The sequence below is a fragment of the Merops nubicus genome, unplaced genomic scaffold (assembly GCF_000691845.1).
Source record: "Merops nubicus isolate BGI_N331 unplaced genomic scaffold, ASM69184v1 scaffold21546, whole genome shotgun sequence".
Classification (NCBI taxonomy): Eukaryota; Metazoa; Chordata; class Aves; order Coraciiformes; family Meropidae; genus Merops; species Merops nubicus.
Window position 1 is genome coordinate 56,465 of NW_008617352.1, and position 7,070 is coordinate 63,534.

The following is a 7,070-nucleotide window of genomic DNA, read 5'->3' on the forward strand; positions in this document are numbered from 1 at the left end:
GTGAGGGTTGGAGGCAGAGGGTTTGCCCACCAGGGCCAGTCACCGTGTTGGAGAGAGGAGAAGCAACAGCGAGGTGCAGAGGTAGGAAGGGAAGCTCTTCAGAGTGTGGAGTAGGGCAGAAGGATCAGAGGGTGGTGAGCCATATTGTACTTCTCTCTCTTGAGTTTGAAGCCATATGGCAGCAGATAATCTGCAGGACCTGGGAGACCCTGGTCTCAAAGAGGCAAGAAGGACCAAGGAGGTGGTTGGACATCCCTTGGCTCTGCAGCCCATGGAGTTGGGGCTAAACTGGGGGCCCTGGCTGGGACATGCTGCCTCTCTTTGACAGCTCCCCACCACTGCCCTTGGTCCTGCTGGACAACAGTCCAAACTTCAACATTAGGGCTTTGACCACAGTGTAATATCCATGCTTTCAGCCAAAAACGTTTTGATATATGTATGTTTAAGCACTTGGCTAAAAGCAGCTTGAGAAAGGACTACATCATATCACCTGTCCTCTTTATAGAACTATATATATATTCTCTGCATACATGCACCAGCTCAAACTCACTCAGATTCACCAAAACAGAGACAGCAGATATTTGACAGCTGTTTCTGCAGATGGCATAACTATATTTTATTATTTTCATGGTTGACTTCCTTAGAGAAGCATGATTTAATTGCACCATTATTTGCAAGGCAGCTTTAATTGATTTTATAAAATAGGCAGAATAAAATGCCTTTACCTAAGTTGTATGTGTAGATTACTTTTGATTCTTTGTCTCTATTTCTTGACTGCTTGTTCTCTCCTTTCTTTCTGCTCTCACATTGGCTTAAAATGTGTTTTTCCTTTGTTCCCCATATCCTTCCCTCCCTCTCATCTCTTCCTCCTTCTTCTTTTCTTTTTTTCTTTCTTTCTTCAGCTCATTAAAATTTAAAAAAGGTGGATTTTTTTCCATCTGTCTGTCCTAAGGAAATTAAGACATGAGACAATGTTATCTGGCCATCAGTCTTTCTAGTTTCTACAGTGGAAGTCACAAAGATAACAAATTCTTACAAGTTGCATGAAAATCAATGACCAAGTGAAGAAATCCAACGAGGAACTTGCTGAGGGAAAGGCCACAGTGTACATTTAACAGTTATTTTTCCAGTCTGGAGTGCTGTGAAGCCATACTCCAAATGGATATCAGCCAGATGATCACCGTCTGTGTCGTGTGGGCTCTGAGTGGAAACAGAGACAGGGTGAGTGGGTACGAATTTATAGGAACCCACTTTGCATTCTTTCTGCTGTTCATTGGGCAACTTGCTGTCTAAATTTCCTAGAAGACTTTTTATTAAAGGAAAAATAAACAAACGAACCCTCTACATACATCTGGTTTTTGGGAAAGAAAAACAAACAAAAAAAGTAAGTGCTGAGGGAGGGAAAAACACAGGAATGAAAGAACATAGAGAAAAAGACATTGGGACTAAATGCTAGTTCAGAATTGAGAAAAAGACATTGGGGCTAAATGCTAGTTCAGAATTGTGAAGAAAGGAACTGCTTCTTGCTCTTTCAATCCTCTTTCATCCACGGGAAGAGGGTTTCATGTACTGTCTTTGTAAATAGAGCAGTAAAGAAATACAGGGCTCCGTATTACCTTCTTTCTCCTAAATGAAACAGTCTACAGGACGTTTAAAATTGGCTAACCGTGCAAGTCAAAAAAGAAGAATAGCTTTGTGAAGTGAAGCAAAATGGCCCAGACATTGCACAGACCTGGTGCATGTGCATATCTTAACACTCCACTCCTGTTTATTTTATCTGTGTTGCCGCGTCGGAGCCGGACTGGGCTGGAGCTGAGTTTCCATCCCCTGGAAACTCTTAACCCTCCCAGGACTGACAGCCTCCTTCAGATGAGCAGAGATGAGCCTAAACATCCTCCCTCCTCTTGACCTTTCCCTGTGCCTGCTGTCTCCTCCAATCCTGCATTACAACTTCTAAGCTCTCCTGTCCTCCAGTGGTGTCAAAACTGCAGCACTGGTGGCTCCAGAGTGTTAAACTGGAGTCTAAGAAATTCCCAGTTGTATTTTGAGCTGTGAAATGTTAATGGCTGAGAAACTTTGGATTCACTGTTTTTCCCTCTCATTTTGAACTTCTGAAAAGTGTGTTAGTCTTTTTTGTCAGATTTCTCTCTCCTAACACAAAAAGTTTGGTTTTGGGGTTTTGCCTTTTTGTTTTTTTGTTTTGTTTTGTTTTGTTTGTTTGGGGTTTTTTAATTGCAATTAAGACAGTCATCGAGCTCATGGGTCTGGGCTTTACAAAAGCAGCATCCCAAATTGCAGGTAATGATAATGATAAAGATTGAGTAGTGCAGGCATCTCCTTTAGTACACTTTGAGATTTCTGCTCTTGTCTTGTCTTCCATAGTTCCCCAGTTGCCAAAGAGCTTTCTCGACTCCCATCATGGGGCTCTTTACCCTCATTGTGATGAAGAGGATTTCTGATGCCAAGAAGGAAAATCATATGGACTGAGTACATCATGACTCAGTCCCAGAAGGAGTTTGCTTGCCAAGTTGTCTCAATAACCTTACCCAAATTTCCAGCTCCAAAATGCTAATAAACCCATTTCTCCTATTTTGGATGTCCTTTGCCTGACTGATGCTCTGGACACTGTCTAGTGGCTTAAGTGTTAAGGTGGAGGTTATAAAATACTGAGTGGATGTGGGATAGGGCATGGTAGAGACAGAATGAAAATATATTTATAATATCAGGGGACTAAAATGGACAAAAACATAGCCTAAATCTACATCAAACTTGTGATTCATCAGCCAAGTTGCGTGTCATCATTAATGGCTTGCAAAAGAGGTCACCAACAATTTTTCATTTTAATGTATGTGGTGGTGGAAAAGTTTGTTAGAAACTTCATGGATGCCTGGTTAATGTCTACATCAGAAGAAGCCACAACACGTGTTATTAATGAATAAGTGGAACTATATCAGGCACCATCTGTAGAATGGCTACAAGAATATGGCTAAAGAAACCAAGCTAGGAGGCTGGAGCTGTTCACTGAAAGCAAACACAATTACTCATTGTATACAAGCATCAATGTTGCAACGCTACACAGATAATGCAAGAAGCTCCTTACATGGTGAGCAGAGAGCAAACCAAATGGCTCTAGGTTGTATAAAGGGCATCTCCATGAGGATGCACTTATGCATTTCAAAATGTTTCTGCTTTTCTTTCTGTTGTTTGGTTCATTTCTAATGTTTGGTTTACTTTTGAAATTTTGCTTGTTATGTGAAACATCTCACTCCTGCATAACCCTCTTTTCTCAATAGCTGTTTAAAATTCTTCCTCTTCCATCACTCTAGGAATATTTTCATAAGGTGAAAGCTCCACAGTAGCCTTTGCTTGTGTGAACGGGTAAGCTCAGTACCAGGCAAAGCTGCAGAAACACCATCTGGCTACAAAACTCTGTGACACCCCATGTATTTACTGACCAAATAAGTGTTTAAGATCCCTGGAAAATCCTATATGCTACCCAGATTTGGGAAAAGCAGTTCAAAAACCCCAAGAAACCCTTTTTTGGTCATAGAATTCAGCACTGAGATGCTCTGCAAAAATGTTCCATGAAAATAACTTTGCACGTTATTTCTTAAGAATAGGAAATATTCTCATCTTATAAATAATAATAACAGAGCTCAGCGTTATTGTTTTCTTTGTTTCCTTTGTGGCTGGGAGGGGTTTTGCTCATCACCAGGCTGCTGGGAGTCTCTCTCTCTAGCAATGAAACACCAGATTCAGTTCACAATCCGACACATGCACAACTGTATCCAGTTCACTCTCCTATAATTTTACAATGTTTTGTAAACTGTCAAGTATAAAAATGTAGTAAAAATGACAGCAGTAAGAGCTCTGAATCTTGGCAAAAGATGCTCATTATCGCACAGTGGAACTTCTTTCCAAGGTGTTGTGGAAGTTATAATTGGGTCCTCCAATGATTGCTAAGCATAGTCACCCAGCAGCATCTTCCATCTCAGGAATTCCTGTAACCACTGGTTTCTTAGAAGGGTTGTCCTGGGGCCAGACCACTCAAGACGTACCCTGCATGCTGTGTTCTTCCTTATGCCTGCAACTGTCTTCTGGAAGAGGCAAAGGAAAGCTGGACCTTGGGTTTGCATCACCGTGGCTGTTTTTACCTTGTGTTCACCTTAGCTCCACTGACACCAATCACATGAACCTAGTTTGGAAATCATCACTTTTGGTTTTGTCACCATGCTGGATGTGCAGAGGGAGAAGTATGGGTCTGCTAACAGGGGTCCTTGTCATCTTGCAGCTCACTGCTGTGAATGCAACTTCTTTTCAAGGGGTTATGTGGTAGTAGTTGCTGTCATGCCTTCAGGATCCAGAATCCCAGGATCCAGAATCCCAGAATCATCTTCTGTGACTATGGCCATGCTGAGACCTAGAGCAGCACTGGTTCTAGAAGCAAAGCAAACACAACACACCAGCAAAAACCAGACAACCCTGTCTGGAGTCTTCTACAAACACCAGCGTTAATCATCTGATTGTTTTTGAAACAGTTTGACTCCATTTAACAGTCAAGACCAGGATCTCTTTAAGTCTTTGAGATTTACATTTGGGAACATTCATCTACAAGGTCAGTTGTGATGGTAATCATCCCTCTGGTAAATCCACTACCCTTTTCCCTAAAGTTCCTGACTTCTCTCAACTGGACCTGTTCTCTGCCATGAAACAGGGAGTCCTGCTCAGGCAAGGTGGAATAGTATCCTTCAGAAACACCTCCCACCCTGCTAGGGTAGGGTAAGAAAAAAAATACTAATGAAATCATCAAAGACTGCAAATTATGCTGCAGTGCAAAAGAATATCTTGTTCTTCTTGAGATCCATGTGGGAAGCTTAAAATGAATTTGTTTGCTTTATGGATTTTTAACTCTGAAGTCAAACAACACCATGTCTAACAAATTTGCAGAATGGGGGATCTTGCCACAAATCTGTAGTTCAAAGAGAAGAAGAAATACATCCCTTTTTTTCTCTGTTTATTTCCTTTCCTGACCCACCATCTCCCAGCTAAGGGAGCACTCCTGCAGAGTGCTTTTCATTAAGCAAAACCCATTTGTTTGATGGCTGGAACTCAGAGAAGCAGGAGTAAACATTCCCTGTGAAGCACCAGTGTAAATTTATTTAAGGATGGGAATTTGTAATGACCAAGCCACATCTTGTGCTCAAAACCAGACTGAGAGTGCCCAGAGACTGTCTGGGAGCTGTTTTTCAAAGAAGAAATTATTTGTTCTGTTATCTGGGCTGTCCCAGGAAGACCCTGCTGAGGGGATGTTGTTGCCAAAGGGTGTCCTAAGTGGGTCTTCATGGAACGACCCTCTGTGCAAACTGAAAGAGACCTGGGACGTGGAATGGCAAAACACTCTTGTGGAAAGCCATCTGACTTTTTCTTTTAACATATTTAGAGATGATCTATCTTCTTCCAAGACGAATGCCATCTTCAGGAATTTTCATTCCTGGCTTGGGTAGAAAATGCAGCACTGAAAATCAAAAGAGGCCTTTTTTTCCTTCTGAACTCCCAGTGTTTTTCTTTTCTCTATGACATAACAAACATGAGGAACTTGAAGGTCTAAAAACAAAAACCCTTGTTTTTTGATTTCACTAAAATTTTTCATTTGCTGATGAGGTTTGCCTACCAACAACACAAAGGCCTGTGCCCCCTCCATCCCATCTCTCCCAAATTCCACCTGCCTCAGGGTTAGACAAGGCTCTCAGGGCAATGGTTCCCAAGACGACAGATTCACGGTTGCCTCCAAATGAATCATCTGAAAGTGGTCACTGCTGAGTGTCACAGCTCACCACGAGCTGGCTCTGGCAAATCAAGTGTGACCAGCCCTTTTCTGAGTCATTTATTTCAGTATACCTGTCGTTGCTTGTTCCACTCTCTGGTACTCCTGGTCCATCCTGATGGCCTCGGTACTTAGAGATAATGCTTCCCTCCTCCTTTCTGATTTCAGGTGTTGCTGGGTGTTAACTTCATCAGCACGCTGGCGTCTCTTTCTGCTGCCTTCTGCACATTCCCCTGGGCATTGGAGCTCTGCTGCCACTGCCTCTGCACAGCAATAATGCTTTCAGGCTTGGGGCTGAGTGCAGAATGGTCCCAAGAGGAGATGCTGGCCCCTCTCTCTTTAGGGATGAGAACTGTGTTGAGGAAATGGTTGCTGGAAAACCCATTTCACCTCTGCATCTCATGCTGGCTGTTAGCAAATGGTCACACATGAATCCCACATCAGTGCAGGGCCAAACTGGAGGCCCTTGGGGATGTGCAAAAGAAGCAGGAGTGAGGGTCTGTTTCCCCTGAGGCCCCAGAAAGGTTCTGCCCTGGCTGCGGGAAGATGGGTTGTGTCTAGTCCTACTACCTCAGGGATATGACAGCATGCCTTGCTAGAGGACAGATAGCTTTCAGGTGGAGAGCAAGTGTCCAGGAGGAGCTCATATCTCCTGAGAACCAGTGGTAAGGCAGTCTGTGACCCAGCACTCCAAATCTGTCTGTCTGCACTGGCCCTATGTCCCACTGTCACTCCAGGGACTGCTGGACTGTCCACTGCTGGGACAACCCTACACCAGCACAGGTGTAGATAGCCCAGTGACACACACCAACAATCCCTTCCTTGGTCTGCTGGACCTACCTCAGCCTCCACTGAGAACCTGCACCAGCTGCAGAAGCCCTGGTCCCTCCCTAAGCATCTCCTTTCTTACCCTCTTTCTCCAGCCTCACTGGGGTCTCATCTGCTTTCCTCCACAACATCCCCACTTTTATCCCCTTAGCTACTGTCTTTTCCCCTGGCATCTCCACCATGTCCCTTCCCTGATCTTCCTCCTTGATGTAGACTCCTCATGACCTTTCTTATAGTTCCTCCTGCATCATCTGTGACACCAAACACCTAACCTGTCCTCTATCACCTGCCATTTCTCCTTCTTTCTGGCATTGTCAGTGATGCCACCCTCCTCTCAGTCCCACAGATACCACAATCTGGTGTGACCTTCAACTCCCTCTTCCCTCTCCTCCTTCCCTGACTGTATAATTCATTCCTG